Raw genomic sequence first — 16,158 nt, forward strand, 5'->3', positions numbered from 1 at the left:
GGTCCACCCCTGAAATGCATCTTCCCAGTGAGCAACTATCTTGAGGAGAGGGAAACAAATGACAAAAAAGATACGCTTATTCTGATGGCATTAAAGGCAGTTGCAGGATTTGTTAACGATAACTTCAAAGCAGGTAACATCTGAGAATCTGCTAAAGAATCCATCTGAAAAAAGAATTGAGATATTGGTCTCTATTTATCATCGAATCTTTATGTAGCTCGCAGGGGCGTCACTAGGGCTATTCATTCGGGGCTCGAGCCCCAGATGTTTTTAATCTAGCCCCGGATGTTTTATCCCGCATTTTCCACCGGAGTGTAGAGGAATTAATGAAATGTTGATCGTTTTATTAGAGCACTGCTGCCGTTTACTGTACACGATTTTGACTGACATCTCTCTCTCTCTCTCTCTCTCTCTCTCTCGCGCGCGCGCGCGCACACACACACACACACACACACACACACACGCACACACACACACACACACGAATATGCTCTAGACCCGCTCTCGCGATACTTTAATGTCCTACACCTGTCGGTCTGCACAGCGCCGCTTTCACACCACGTGACTTAAACACCTTACAGCCCTTAAGCGGGACAGCAATAAAAATGTCAGAAAACACAACAATCTTATTATTCAGATAAAAGTCTAACTTCTAATATTTAATGTTAACACAGTTGATAAAAGTCGCTAACAAATGTATGTTGTGTTAAAAAGGAGGCCCACTGTCTCTGATTCTGAAAACCCCTGACATACAGGACCCTTTAGAACATTATTCCATACCCAAGACGAACAAAAGCCTTAAATTAAATCATCCTAAAGATAGTTCTAAATAAAATCTAAACTGTTAAAGCACTAAGACATTACAGTCTGAACCTCATGACTTTCTATTATTCCACTAATGCAGTATTTAAGTTAAAATACAGACATGACTTGGACCAGAACAGACTCCATCATTCGGCTGTTCTGTTTATTGATAAAGGAATTCTCAGCACTAGAAATACTAGTATGATAACTGACCGTTTTGCTCAAGTCTCTGAGATACTCTCTGATGATTCCACCCTCAAAAAAATAGTATAGAAAAGTCACCAAGAGCATGAAGTAGACAAGATACAAGCAGTAAGACAGATGAGAGAATGAGAGATGAGAGAACAATAAGAGAAGAGAAGCTGTAAAAAAATTTAAAAAATGAACAAAGAATAATTCCTACAGTAGTGACAGCAGAAATCAGGAATGAAATAATAGGTGCATGTATAATATAGATTATTGTAAAATAATAGTAATAATAAAGGATCTGCACGGCACAGCTTCACACACACGCAGTAAGAGATAATATTGCATGGCATACCTGTGAGAGAGAAAATGTCATGAATTTAATGAACTCCTTTTTTAGTAGCTCCTTTTTTAAGACTGAAATGATGGGAGGAGTCAGAAAAAAGATTGAATTAAATTTTCTAAAGTTGCATACTGTTTATGTTAATTTGTGTTTATTATTAAACAATATTACATAAAAATGCCCTTACAAAACATGTAATTCTTACTTACCCCCTCTCCTCAATTAGCCCCTGATGTTTTCAAATCCTATATACGCCCCTGGTAGCTCGTATATTAATCACGAATATCAACCAAATACAGCCACAGGCTACTAAAACAAAGTCATAAAATTGTAATATGTGTCTGTGATTACTAGTGAAAGCTTGTACTAGTGTTTTTATTTACATTTTAATGCTTGAGAATAACAATATAATAATAATAATAATAATAATAATAATAATAATAATAATAATAATAATAATAATAATAATAATGACTTAATCAGTAGTATTCAACTTTGATTAGATTTGATTCTTGCTTACAAAATGTTTAATATTTGGTTTATTCTTCTGCTGGATACACATGTATGATGGATATATTTGGTACTTGATGCCTCCAGCTCCTTCAGCAATTTATTTGTTGTCTTGGGGTTTGTTCTGAATGATGCACTGCATGTAGGGAGCCTGTAAGAGATTGATCTATTTATGCATATTTTCCATAGAGTTATTTGTACAGATGTGCATGATACCTTCAATTTTCCTCATAAGGATGAACCAGACATGTAGAGGTCCACAATCTTCTTTTCTTGACTGAGGATCATGGTATCAAGGAGAAAAAGGCCCTGGCTCTAAAAGTAAAGTCTTTAATACAATCTTTAAGTCATCACATCAGTTCAGTGAATCTGACTGTTTAAATATATTGCATACATCAACATCTGATATAGTGAATAAGAGCTTCTAATCAATTACCTCTGTTCTATACACATTAGAGGACCTAACTGACTTTGAAGTGAATGAATGGCACAGATCTTTTGGCCATGCATTTATATCTTAGGACATGCACACAATCTGTCTCAGTGACATTGTTTTCTTCTGCAACTGCAAGAAAACACATTTAACAAATGGAAATCAAACAGAACTGAATCAAGATTTTCTAAAGGATTTGATCATGAATGAACGTGTAATAGAGAAATAGTATGCTTCTATATTTAATAAACATTTGAGGTTATGCAGTACTCTGAATATATACAACTAAACCACTGTGTGACAGCTGTTCCTGGAAATCCCCTCACATCATGTGAAAGGGCCCTTTTTTTCACATTTCACATAACAGAATTATGTATATTTCTATATCTGTACTAACTTTTATAAAATGTGTCAAATTATTTTTTTTAAATCTGTAAACAAACAAGCACATAAATCTCTGTGTTTTGACCACTGCTATGAACTCATCAGCCTGGAGAAAGAAATTGTACTATATGCTTCTTCTTACAAACACAAGTACAAGGACATCTACAGCACGGTATTATCAGAAGCAGTGTACATCTGTTTGATCATATAACACAGGAAGACGGTACTGATCAAAACAACCACTGCAGCCGGAAACTCGACAACCACATTTTCAAAAGGGAAATGTGTCTGAAAAACAATCCTTGACTGCAAGCAGCCCATTGGCCAAGCCTTTTTTGGGGCAACTTTGTCTTTATTAAAGTACCATTTGGAAGAAAACGTTTTTGTACTGATCCAATAATTCAGAAGTTATGAAATATTAGACATATCACAAAAAATATACTATACTATACTACTATATAGTATATATAAAAAATAAGGGACCTAAGACTTATGCACAGTAGTGTATATTTGCTTTCGGTTTCAGTTTAGAGTCTCATGTCAGTAGGTGGCGGTATCAGCATCTTGCAGAAAACCTGGAAGGTGGTAGGAGAAGATTAATACTGTGAAGGGACACTGAAATAAAAGTGGAGCTACGCAACTATAAACTGTGAGTACAGCTGCTTCAGGGACCTTAAAAAAGTCGTAAAACATTTAACAATGGCTAAATGCATGACTTAGTCCTAATGCTGTCTGGAAATCTGGCAAAAAGTTTATTGTTTATTTTTCTTACACTGAATTCATTGATATATTGGGGCACGTTCTGGATTTCCACCTTGTCTAAGCTTTTTTTTTTACACAATGCATTTCTGCAGTCCTCAAGGTGTTGGCTGTTTACATGTCCTCTTTACAGTTGTGTTAGAAACTTGAAGATTTCTCTCTAAAAGTACAGCATGTTTTAGCTAAAAGACAATTGAAACATTTTCATGAACATGATTTCTTTGCATGATATTTATTACAGTGATTTGGATATTGTCTCACAAATGGCTAATGTTGATTTAAGATAAGTCATAATGTTTCAGTGACTCTATTTCCTCGTTCATCAGAGGAGATGCTGCTGTGGCCTAACCAAAAAAAAAACAAAACAAAACAAAACAAAACAAATAACCCTTTGGATTGGACTAGAATATTAAGACATAAATCCACAAAATGAACACAAAATTCAACATGTGACTATTAGCTTTCCAATATTGCAGATATTTCTGCTGGCTCAACTTTTTTTATTCCAACAGTAGGGTATATCCTGAAAAGGAAACAAGGCCAATGTACTCTAGTGACCCTAGATTGTTCAAAAAAAAACAAAAAAAAAAACACAACAAAACATCTGGATCTGCTTTTAATTTGTGCAGATATTATTGCAGGCTCTTCAGTTCTCATTTAAGTTAATAATGTATCTGGAAATTATCTATTGATCTCTCTATTAAAGGGTGGAGACATTTTTGATTTGAATAATTATGGTCTATTATCCTTTTATGCCAGAAATAAAGGTGTTCCACAAGGATCTATTTTAGCCCCCATCTTATTGTCATGAATGTTTTAGGTCATGGAAGAACTCCAGATACATTTCCTTGCTGATGACCAAATCATTTATACACTGGAACCTGCTTTAAATCAACTCACCCCTTGCAGGATGCTTTTCAGTACAGCACTCACTGTTTCTAAATATAGAATTATTATTATTATTATTATTATTATTATTATTATTATTATTATTATTATTATTATTATTAGTTAGTTGTTGTTCTTTGTTCATATACATGTCAGCAGTTCTGAGGTGTTCTGAAAGCAAATCCATTTCAGGGGGAGTTAAAATATTACCATTTATACATGTATATATTATACACATAATTTATATATATATTAATGTATGTGTATATTTTAAGTGGGTACACAAACTGACAGTTTATTTAAAAATGTATACTAATGTAAATGTGAAAATGTGCCCTGAAAATCTATTCATGAAATTTAGCTGCATGTTCAAATATATTACTGCAATATACCCTGATCAGCAATAACATTCTGACCACTGACCGGTGAAGTGAATAAGACTGATGACCTCCTCATCATGGCACCTGTTAGTGGGTGGGATATATTAGGCAGCAAATCAACATTTTGTCCAAATTGATGTGTTAAAAGCAGGAAAAATGGGCAAGTGTAAGAATTTGAGCGAGTTTAGACAAGGGCCAAATTGTGATGGCTAGACCACTGGATCAGAGCTTCTCCAAAACTGCAGCTCTTGTGGGGTGTTTCCAGGCTGCAGCGGTCAGTATCTTAATAGGCCAGGGCTGTTTGTCAGCAAAAAGGGGACCAACACAATATTAGGCAGGTGGTCATAACGTTATGGCCGATCGGCGTATAGTTACAGAGATGTTGTAACTGAAAAGCCTAGACATACAAGGACTTACTGTTGAATTCTGGTTTTATTTTGTGAATAAAAACAAACTATCTTTTGATTCTTTAATTTAAATAAATCATTATTTCATTAATTGTTTATTTGAATTATTTCTCATCAGGAATTTTTTTGCAGAATTCAATTGATTGAAGAGAAATGGGACATTCGGGGTCCAAATCATCGTTGCCACCACCAGAAAGACCAGGTAATTCCATTCCAGATGCAAGTGCAAATGTCTTTTCATTCATTCATTCATTCATTCATTCATTCATTCATTCATTCATTCAGCCGCGGATGAAAATTAGCCTTTTGTCTAAATTCGGTACGATGCATTAAATGTATGTTATTATGTTTTTGTTTATGTGTATGTTATTACACTTATGTTTATAATTGTAAATGGTCCTTTTCGAATAAATCTCAATAAAAAAATTAAAAAAATTAAAAAAATGTAACATGGCTCCATGGATCCTTCCACCAGAGGGAGCCATCACCTAAATTCTGATTCCACTTTCTGCACTAAAGTTCACTTCCTATTTAAAACATGTTCACATAAGACATACTGCAAATTATTGTCAGTCCTCCTGCATACCAAGCCTGTCCTGTGTCATGTGTCTGACCATTTCTCTGGCTTTTGGATTGCGGTTTTGTTTCTCTGTTTCAGATTTGAGGGACATCTAGGGATGTCTTCCTGATTTATGTTTAGCTTTGTTTAATAAACTCCAGCAAATGGATTGCAGCACACATTCAGTAGAGGATTTATGTTTATATTGCATTTGTGAGAATGTTCATGAATATTTGCAGATATTTAGGGTACATTTGGGTGTTATGTTTACAACTGGTGGGGTCCCAGGCTGTGGGTCTCATAGTTGGAGTTTTTCCCCAGGGGATAAGAGAGAATTCTACTTGGATACAACTTGGATTTAGACACTTTTGTAAAGAGACAGTTGTCTACTGATCACCACTTGTTAGTGAGTTTGATTGGTCAGAGCAATCATTGGCCCAAATTTACCTGATCTACCCAGGGAAGCCATCTAGGTTGCTTGGAAGCTTTAATGCAAGACAAATTTAACTCACACTGACAAAAGGGGAAAGATTGTAGAGGCGTCCGTAGAGGCGGGTCCAAGGCCATGTGTGAGGCAGAGGAGGCAGATGCTGAATTCATGTGCAGATATTTACTGAGAAATGAGAATTATTCAAGAAATTAATCCAAACAGTCAACAGATAAATTGTAGTTGGGAAACATGTGCAATAATCACAAAACCAGTACATCAGTCTGTAGGGCAAACAAACTAGAAACTAGAAACTATATCAATAACCATAGGTAGTTTTTAAGATTTTGTAAAATTAATTTCATAAAGATGTGCAATTAAAATGACACAAAAAATGACAGATTGTATTGTGTATAGTGATTATGTTGTGGAATCTACTAAAAATGTACACTAAATGAAGATATATTTTAAATGTCACTGTCTTTCAGAATTTACCAGCCCATGGAGGCCCATGACTTGGGAGTAAGTTCCTTATCTTGTATCCCATTCTTGTCTGCTTAAATTTGATGTTGCAATAATGAAAAACAGAGAAATAACCATTGAGGGTTGGTGAATACTTTCTGGAGGCACTAACTATACTGCATTTGTTTTGTTTTTGCTACAAGTAAACGTGAAATTGAGCAGAAACTGAGGAACTTCAGTCTGAACAAATCAAGTTTGTCAGGATTCTGGTTGTTGGTGAAGTTGGAGCAGGAAAGTCCAGTTTTATAAACTCAGTCATTAATACTTTCCAAAGAAGAGTCACCTCTAGGGCTCTAGTTGATGGAATAGGTGGAACCAGTTTCACAAAGTTGTGAGTATTTGTTTCATTGTTATTACATCATTTACAGCTGCTTGGGGTACACTTTGATTTTTATTTAGTCACCAGTAACAAATGAACAGAAACAATAATATATTTGAGTTTGTCTTTTAGTATAAAACCCATTACATTGAAGGAGAGGATGGTTCCCCTTTGCCTTTTGTCTTCAATGATAGTATGGGACTTGAACGTGAAGAAGGTGGTGCACGTTCAGAAGACATCATCAGTGCCATGAAAGGGTTTCTTCAGGAAGGACACAAAGTGAAAAGAGCCTTGAAAGCTTGACTATAAGATGTATAATATACTGAAGAAATTGATATTTGCATATTAACACATGAATTACAGACCTATTTATTATTTCTTCCATGCACACATTCAGTTTAATCCCCTAAGCCCGGTGTCCCCAAATGATCCTGGCTACAGGAGCAACCCAAGTACTGAGGATCAAACCTTCTGCCTTGTCAACATTATAGCAGCTGACAAAGTATCACTGATGCATGATGATGTCTTTGCTAAACTAAAAAGAATTCGTGAGGAAGCAACAAATCTGAGTAAGCCTGTGTTATTATATAAATCAGTTATAGTGAGGAAAGAAAAATCTTTCATGCAGTACAGGTAGTGTATCATTCTTCATGCCTGTTTACACTTTAATGCAATGACATATGAGAGTATGGCAAGCGAATATTACAAAACTATTGCTAAAGATCCAGTCCTAGTAATAAAAATTGCATTCATCACTGCAAATTTGGTTGATTAATTAAACAATATAGCTTCCACACTTATTAATCACCAGATTATAAAATAGCACTTGATCCAGCACATCCTATTATTTTGCATTTCATAACACTCAGCTAACCCACACCACACACTGAACCCTGTAACAAATGTATTATTGAGTTTTAAGCTTGGCCACAAAGTTCTTGTTTATGTTGAAAAAATTCTCCTATCAAACAGACCTACCTCAGGTAATCATCATGACAAGACCAGATATAGCATGCCCACTAGTTCACAGTGACCTAAGGAAGCTCTACTACAGCAGGAAAATCAAAGACAAGGTAATTACTGGATATATAAATGCCTCACACTTAAACATTTCAAGTGTGGTCATAATTAAACTAAATAAAGATTTTTATTTGTATTTTAAACCAAGTGTTAAAACTTTTCTTGTCAGTAAAAGTGGTATATGTTTGTATTTCTGCAGATGCAGGAGTGTAGTAATCGGCTGGGTATTCCAATGAATCACATCTTCCCTGTGAAGAACTACCATGAGGAGATAGACACAATGAATGACATGGATTTTCTGATCCTCAAGGCACTTGATCAGATTGTGAACGTTGCTGCTGATGCAGTGCAGCAACCATCGTTTAAATCCAGCTCCCAACATGAGTAGTAATGCAGATTCCAACACTTCAGTCAGGTTACTGCATTATAAAATGATCTACAATATTTAAAAATCTAATAGTCGTTACTTCTAAATCAATCAGGTTACTAAAAAAGCTAAAAGATAAACATGTTGGGGAACAATACAGGCATGGTTTATGAAATGTTTCTTATTATCACTGTCTCTTTTTTTCCCCTTTATTTTAATTTCCTGTTGTGATCAAAGAAATCAATTACAAGCAGTAAGAAATTTGTTATTCAAAATGAACCAATCATCAGTTTTCTATGTCTATTCTTGTAACCTTCATACATTTTGCTTATGTGTCGATGTAATGGTGTTTGTGTGCCTTTAGGCCGGACGGCATGTCATCTAGATTTTTATGTTATAGTTATGCTTAGCTGAGGTTATTTTCCATGTTATAGTTATGTTTTTTTTTTCTGTTATGTGTAATGTAGTAGTGTTTTGTGAAGTTAAATAAAGCACTGCACATACTGGATCTCTGCATTTGGGTCTGAACTGCTATTTGGGGCGATCGAGCTTACGACGGAGATCTGGGTTTGATCCCCACCATCATCCCTCCACTCGTTACATAACTCTAATGCTGTTGATTACTCTTAAAACAGCTATTAATTTTAATCAGTGTTATAAATTTAACCAAGTAACGTCTGTCTGTAGTGTTTTTTTATTTTTGTACATACTGTATATTCACTGATCTAACTAATTGGTTTGACGTCACTGTTAATGACTTGAAATTACAGTTGTGTTCTCAGTTATCAATTGTTCAGTTTTCAGTTGTGTTTTCTGCTTTTAGGCAGTGAATTACAAGTTACAAATTCGCTTCGAATGCAGAAATATGTATGCAAATAGGTGCGGAACAGTTCAAATATAGGAGATTACGTGTAAAATATTTGAGAATGTTCAATTATTATTAGGTTAATAACCATGGGTGTCGCTAGGCCATTTTTAGGGGGGCTTTAGCCCCCCCCTAACATTTCTACTCAGCCCTCCTAAAATTCTGCGATTCTCCATAAACTGTTGGTGATCAAATTGTTGATCGCCTCAGTCCCCTTTAAATTTCATATGAAAACAGCAGCAGACTTCGGCTCCTCCCCGTCTTTCAGCGTGTTCTTCAATCCACAGACCACGGCGTCGCAGAGCAAGGATCAGAGGACAAGTGTGTGTGTGTGTGTGTGTGTGAGAGAGATCAGGGAGACTCGTATTTGGCTTGTTCAGTACTCAAATGTTATACACATTTATGCAGTACAGTGGAATGCTGCAATACGTTTACCATCATACCCCGTTAGTCAAACCTTTATTTTATTTTATTTTATTTTATTTTATTTTATTTTATTTTATTTTATTTTATTTTATTTTATTTTTATTTATTTATTTATTTATTTATTTATTTATTTATTTATTTATTTATTTTACTATTATACCCTCCTTGGGGGCTGAGCCCCCCTTAAATGAAAATCCTAGAATCGTCCCTGTTAATAACAATCCTACTGGCTCTCACAATCTTCTTGTACACGGAATTTTTTTGGTTTCAGTTTCGATTTTCAGTCAATGTTATTGTGATGAGTCAGTGGGTGGGACCGGCTTCTGTACGGCAGAAAATCCGGAAGTAAGGCAGGAGGAGGAGACTGCCGCTGTGAAAGAAGGTAAACAACCAAAAACAGAGCAACGCAACTATAAACAGATGGTCCAGGGAACTGAAGGACTGTTAAAACGTTATTTTTCAGGATAATGCATGATTACGTTTTACGCTTTTTTCCTCATCGGTCGTTACATGAAATCTGAAAGGCCCGTAAACAAGGCCGTTTTACAGTGTCATGTGTATTAAAGACATTTTCCAGATTTTGCCGAACGTTATGAAGAAAAGAAAATCGTCGTGCTAAATTATGTGCCATGTATGGAACGTCGGCAAAAAAAGATAGATTGGAATATTGGAATCTTTTCTTTTTCATATTTCTGTAGGAGACAGAAATGATTTTGTAGGATTTTCTTTGTATTTTCTTTGTTTTGCTTAGTTACAGTGTTATGCAGGGTTATGTGAATAGTCTTAAATTATATTAAATGTAATTGAAATTATTTAGCTTCATTGTAATGTGATTTAAAAAAAAGAAAAAAAAACATACAGATTCAAAAAATACATTTAATATTGTATATCTGAAATTAAGGCCATTTGTACATTAATATCATTATTGTCCTTTCATGTTCTATTATGGACATATTAAAATGATCATTTTCAATTTTTCATTTTAAATTGTACACTTTTTGAATGTAATTGGAAGACATTTACCTCAAGAAATTACATTTCTTTAATCAGGATATATTATAATATTGTAGGAAGAAAAAAACTACAATGATAATAAAAATACAATAACAGTAATAACAATAATAATGTTTAGAAAATATTTAGTGTTTGGCAAATTCATAATCAGTGCTTTCTAAAATGTACTGTAAACAAATTAAGAAATAATTGGCATAAAAACAAACAAAAGTAGCATTTTCTAACTTACTTCTTGCAGTAGATATAATCAGATTTAAAAATGATTAAATTATAAACATATATTATATTATATAAACTTATATTTATATATTATATATATATTAAACTTATATTATTTGAACTAAAACTATACACATTTTGCTGCATAGTACTAATACATCTGATCCCACATATGTTACATAAATTACAAGCTTCCTGTTTAATGCCGACCACACCCCTCTGTACTTAATTTTGCATATTTTGTTGTATATTTTAAAATCATGAATGTATTGAAAATATCTATCTATCTATCTATCTATCTATCTATCTATCTATCTATCTATCTATCTATCTATCTATCTATCTATCTGTCTATAATTTTCAGTATATATTTTTTTCACTCATTGTATCCACATCATGTCAATATAAAATGAGTTACTAATACCTGAAAACCTAAAAAATAAGGGGATTCACACATGAATTCCGAATCAGAATCTGTAACAGTAAGAGCTTTATTGCCAAGTATGTTTGCTCATGCAAGGAATTTGTTTTAGTGTTACAAGCTCCATTTCACAGAGACAACAGAAATACAGAGACAATAAAAAAAAATAAAATAAAATAAAATAAAAATAGGATAAGAAATAAATATACACATATTTTAATAGAAAAATAAGATAATGTGTACAGATAGAATAGAATAGAATAGAATAGAATAGAATAGAATAGAATAGAATAGAATAAGATGAGATGTAGGCTGGTAACAAGTAAATATCGTGTTATTGCACATGTTTTTAGAGTATGATGAGATGTAGGGATATAGGGTGGTACGAATAAATATAAGGTTAGTGCACATATTTTAATTGCACAATGGGGGGAACATTAACTGTTCATGAGGTAGATTGCTTGGGGGAAGAAACTGTTGTTGTGCCTGGCTGTCCTAGTGTTTGGTGCTCTGTAGCGCTGGCCAGATGACAAAAGTTTAAAAAGTGATGGCTTGAATGTGAGCAGTCTAGAGTGAGATCTTTTCCTCACTCAAGCTGTATACAGTTCTTGAAGGATGGGCAGGGGAGCACCAATAATCCTTTCAGCCATCCAAACTGTTCTCTGTAGTTTTCTTATGTCTGATTTTGTAGCTGAGCCAAACCAGTCAGTTATAGATGTGCAATAATGGCTTCAATAATGGCTGAGTAGAACTGTTTTAGCAGCTCCTGTGGCAGGTTGAACTTCCTCAGTTGCTGAAGGAAGTACAATCTTTGTTGGGCCTTTTTGACAATGGAGCCAATGTGAGTGTCCCACTTCAGGTCCTGAGAGATGGTGGTGCCCAGGAAATTGAACTCCACTGTTCTTGCAGTGCTGTTCATGATGGTGAGTGGGGGGAGTGCAAGGCTGTTCCTCCTGAAGTCTACTATCATCTCCACTGTTTTGAAGATGTTGAGCTCCAGGTTGTTGAGACTACAGCAGAGAGCCAGCTGCTCAACTTCTTGCCTGTAAGCAGACTCATCACCGTCCTGGATGTCCTGGACTTTAGTGCCATCTGCAAACTTCAGGAGCTTGACAGATGGCTCTGTAGAGGTGCAGACATTTGTGTAATGGGAGAAGATCAGTGTAGAGAGGACACAACCCTGGGGGGCACCAGTACTGGTGGAACGGATGTTTGATGTGGTCTTCCCCAGTTTCACTTGCTGTTGCCTATCTGTCACAAAGCTGGTGATCCACTAACAGATAGAGCTAGAAACAGAGAGCTGGGTCAGTTTGGTCCGTAGTAGTGTTGGGATGATAGTGTTGAAGGCCGAACTGAAGTCCACAAACAGGAGCCTCACATAAGTCCCTGGTTAATCCAGATGCTGTAGGATGAAGTGGAGTCCCATGTTGACTGCATCATCCTCAGACTTGTTTGCTTGGTAAGCAAACTGCAGGGGGTTCAGTAAGGGTCCAGTGATGTTCTTCAAATAAGCCAACACCAGTCTTTCAAATGACTTCATGACCACAGACGTTAAACAACAGGTCTGTAGTCAATAAGTCCTTTTATCTTGGGTTTCTTTGGGATGGGGATGATGGTGGAATGTTTGAAGCAGACAGGGACTTCACACAGCTCCAGTGATTTATTGAAGATCTGTGAAAAGATGAAGGCCAGCTGATCAGCACAGGTTCTCAGACAGGCTGGTGTGACATTGTCTGGGCCTGGTGCTTTCCTTCTCTTCTGTTTCCGGAAGACCTGAGGCACATCATCTTCACTAAAATGAAGTGCAGGAAGGGGAGAGAGAGGGAGTAGCTGGTGGTGTTACCGGCTATGTAGAATGTTCAGATCGTTTCTCTGGTCCATCTTTTTAAAGTCCTTACTACAGGTTTAGCAGATTTAAATTTTGGCCTGTATGTTGGGAGAGGATGAACGAGGCAGTGGTCAGAGAGTCCTAAAGCTGCTCTGGGGACAGAGCGATATGCATCCTTTATTGTGGTATACTGTAGCAGTGGTCCAAATATTTTTGTCTCTGGTGGGACATGAAATGTGCTGTTTGAATTTTGGCAGTTCATGTGAGTTCAAGTCTCAGAGAATGATAATAACAGAGTCCGTGTGTTGTTGCTCTGTGTGTGCAATCTGATCAACCAGTTGTTTTAAAACCGAGCTCACGTGCACTTGCGGTGGAATTTAAACACTCACCAGAATGAATGAGGAAAACTCCCACGGCGAGTAGAATGGTTTACAGTTGATGAAGAACTCTTCTAGGTCAGGACTGCACACCTTCTTCAACACTGTTACATCTGTACACCACCTTTCGTTCATGTAGAAGCATGTCCTGCTGCTGCACGATTTCCCAGTTGATTCTGCATCACGGTCCGCTCTGGACAGCTGGAAGCCCAGCAGAAGAAGCGCATCGTCCAGAATGGCATTACTCAGCCAGGATTCAGTAAAACACAGAGCAGCAGAGTTTGAAAAATCCTTATTTATCTTGGAGAGCAAAAGAAGGTTGTCCATTTTGTTGGCTAGAGAGCGGAGATTCACCAGATGGATGCTAGGCAGCACCATTCTAAAGCCGCTCTGTCTAAGCTTGAGGAGCGCACCGACTCACTTCCCACGCTTGCCCTTCTTGAAACATTTGAACAGTGCTGCTGCTCCACCAACTACAATGTCCAGCAAAACATCACAATAATTGAAAACTGGTACAATATTGTTTGGTGTGTTCTGATGAATATTCAGCAGTTGATCCCTTGTAAAACCAATCGTGTTTGCGGAACAAAAAACAGGAAAAACTAACAAAACCTGTACAAACACTGGAGAGCTGCACACTGAGGCAGCCATCTGCTGCACCATCTTAGTGAATTCCACATTTCTCTATCACTGCTTTGTTCTTTTGTGTTTGTTCAAAGCTAGGAACTTAAAATGCTATCAAAGCAAAGTTTTTTATGTTTCTTAATACAGATCACTGTTCACTTATCAGCATGTGTATAATATTCATTAAAATTTTGGTTTGTTTTTGATTTTGTAATGAAATTTCACTATTTCATTATTTGTTTTCTTCAATTTTTTTTTGTCATCAGGATTTCTTAACACAATCCAGTTAATTGAACAAAAATGGGAGGGGCAGAGTCCAGACCAGCATCCCCAAGAACACCACCATCCCCATCACCACTGCCTGTAAGAACAGGTAATTTTACATTTATGGCATTTGGAAGACACCTTTACCCAGAGCAACTTTCATCTACACCCCTGACCAGTCATGGAGTAGACCAACACCTTAATCACTAAGCTACCACTTCCCAGGTAATTCCAATGACCATCCAAGAGCATCTAGTAGAACAAATTTCTATGAGAGAAGTTTAGAGAGGCCATGGAAAATGACTCAGAATGGGTTAAAATTTGTTTTGACAAATAGTTCTGTGCCTCAGGTGGGGCAGACAAGACCATCTGCAAGCACTTCTGAGCAATTGCAGGAGAGAGCTGAAATCTATTATGGTATTGTTGAGTGATAGAGAAAAGGAACTCTTTAACCCAATAGAAATGCCCTCATCTCAGTAGGCAGTGCCAGAAATCTCTGGAGTTTTCAAGCATTTCTCTGTGGCTAAAGTTACTATGGCAACTAGAAACCTTCATGGCCAGTTTGAATGGGTACATAAGATTTGGCTGGTGATGTTGAAGACAGAGAACAACTTGCATTGAGATCTGGACCGAGCCTTCATTTTTACAGGTAAATCTATACCTCAATCCTCACATATATTTTGGATGTCTGTCTTTCAGAATTTGACAGGCCATGGAGGAGGATGATCTTCCTCTTACTCAGGTGAAAGCAAAATGTATCCATTTTCAGCAATGAAGCATGTAAATTTTGACATGGATGCATTGAACTTTTTTAAGAACACTTTGAAATCCATAATAACAACCTGGAAAAAATTCAGCACAGCTCAAATACTATCAAATTTAGGCCAAACTGAATGCTTGGGCAGGAAGGGCAATTCACAGAAGAGTCCAGCTACAGCTCTGATGTTATGGGTTACTGTGCTCATTGGCTAAGATAGGAGAAAGTCTGAGTTTTTGAAGGAAAATATTTTGTGATCTGATGAGACTAATGTTTTATAATATGTCTGTTCCAACATGACAATGAGTCAAGGCACAGAAAAAACTACAAAGGATTTTTTTCAAAATCAGAATCAGCTTTATTGTCAGGTACTGTGGGTTTTACATGTACAAGGAATTTGCCTTGGTGTATTGGTGCATAGCAGTATAAAGCAAGGAAGTAAAACTCTGAGAATAAACGTAAAAATAGAAAAGAAAAATCTAAAAATTTTAAGCAAGAAGAAACAATAACTGTATAATTGTAGGATGCACTGGAGGAAGGTGTAGCAGAATCCATAAGCAGATCTTTATTATAACAAAATCGGCAGGCAAGTATCGGTATCGGTATGGTCAGGCAAAAGGGTCAAAAAGCCGGGAAACAAAACACTGAGCAAACAAAACCAAAATCACAAAACCGAACAATCGTAGAACTAGGGTCAGGCAGGGATCATACACATAGTAGACACAACAGTAAATACAAGGCTTGGTACACAATCTTAGAGAATGATACTTCGCAGTGAACACCTAGGCAGAGCTGTTTAAATACCTGAGTGAGACCGGAAGCAAATTAGAGACTGTCAAAACTCAGGTGATGGCGCCCTCTCGCGATCTGGTTCCGCAGGCACTGTTACAATAATAGTGCAGTATAATCATATATAAAAGTGAACGAGTACATTCATGGCAAATATGTATGTATATGTGTCTTAGTTAGCTGGGGAAGGAACCAGACGGGTCAGGTATGCACTCAAAGGGAGATTTATTTGTGGCCAGAACACAAAAACGTCCTTGAAGGCAAAG

General features: G+C 36.4%; 1 long non-coding RNA gene across 3 annotated transcripts; it reads left to right on the top strand.

Moving 5' to 3' along the window:
* Positions 1–3,154: 3,154 nt before the first annotated feature.
* On the top strand, positions 3,155–8,790 carry LOC131346976 (uncharacterized). Of its 3 annotated transcripts, XR_009203695.1 has the most exons (7): positions 3,155–3,309; positions 5,213–5,296; positions 6,569–6,602; positions 6,746–6,933; positions 7,054–7,490; positions 7,894–7,994; positions 8,141–8,790. It is a non-coding gene; the product is annotated as an uncharacterized LOC131346976 (long non-coding RNA). The 3 variants fall into 3 exon arrangements; XR_009203693.1 differs by having other exon boundaries at positions 3,156–3,309; positions 6,746–7,490; positions 8,141–8,789; XR_009203694.1 differs by having other exon boundaries at positions 3,156–3,309; positions 5,227–5,296; positions 6,746–7,490; positions 8,141–8,789.
* The last annotated feature ends 7,368 nt before the right edge of the window (positions 8,791–16,158 follow it).

Source organism: Hemibagrus wyckioides, linkage group LG26 (genome assembly GCF_019097595.1).
Source record: "Hemibagrus wyckioides isolate EC202008001 linkage group LG26, SWU_Hwy_1.0, whole genome shotgun sequence".
NCBI classification, from domain to species: domain Eukaryota; kingdom Metazoa; phylum Chordata; class Actinopteri; order Siluriformes; family Bagridae; genus Hemibagrus; species Hemibagrus wyckioides.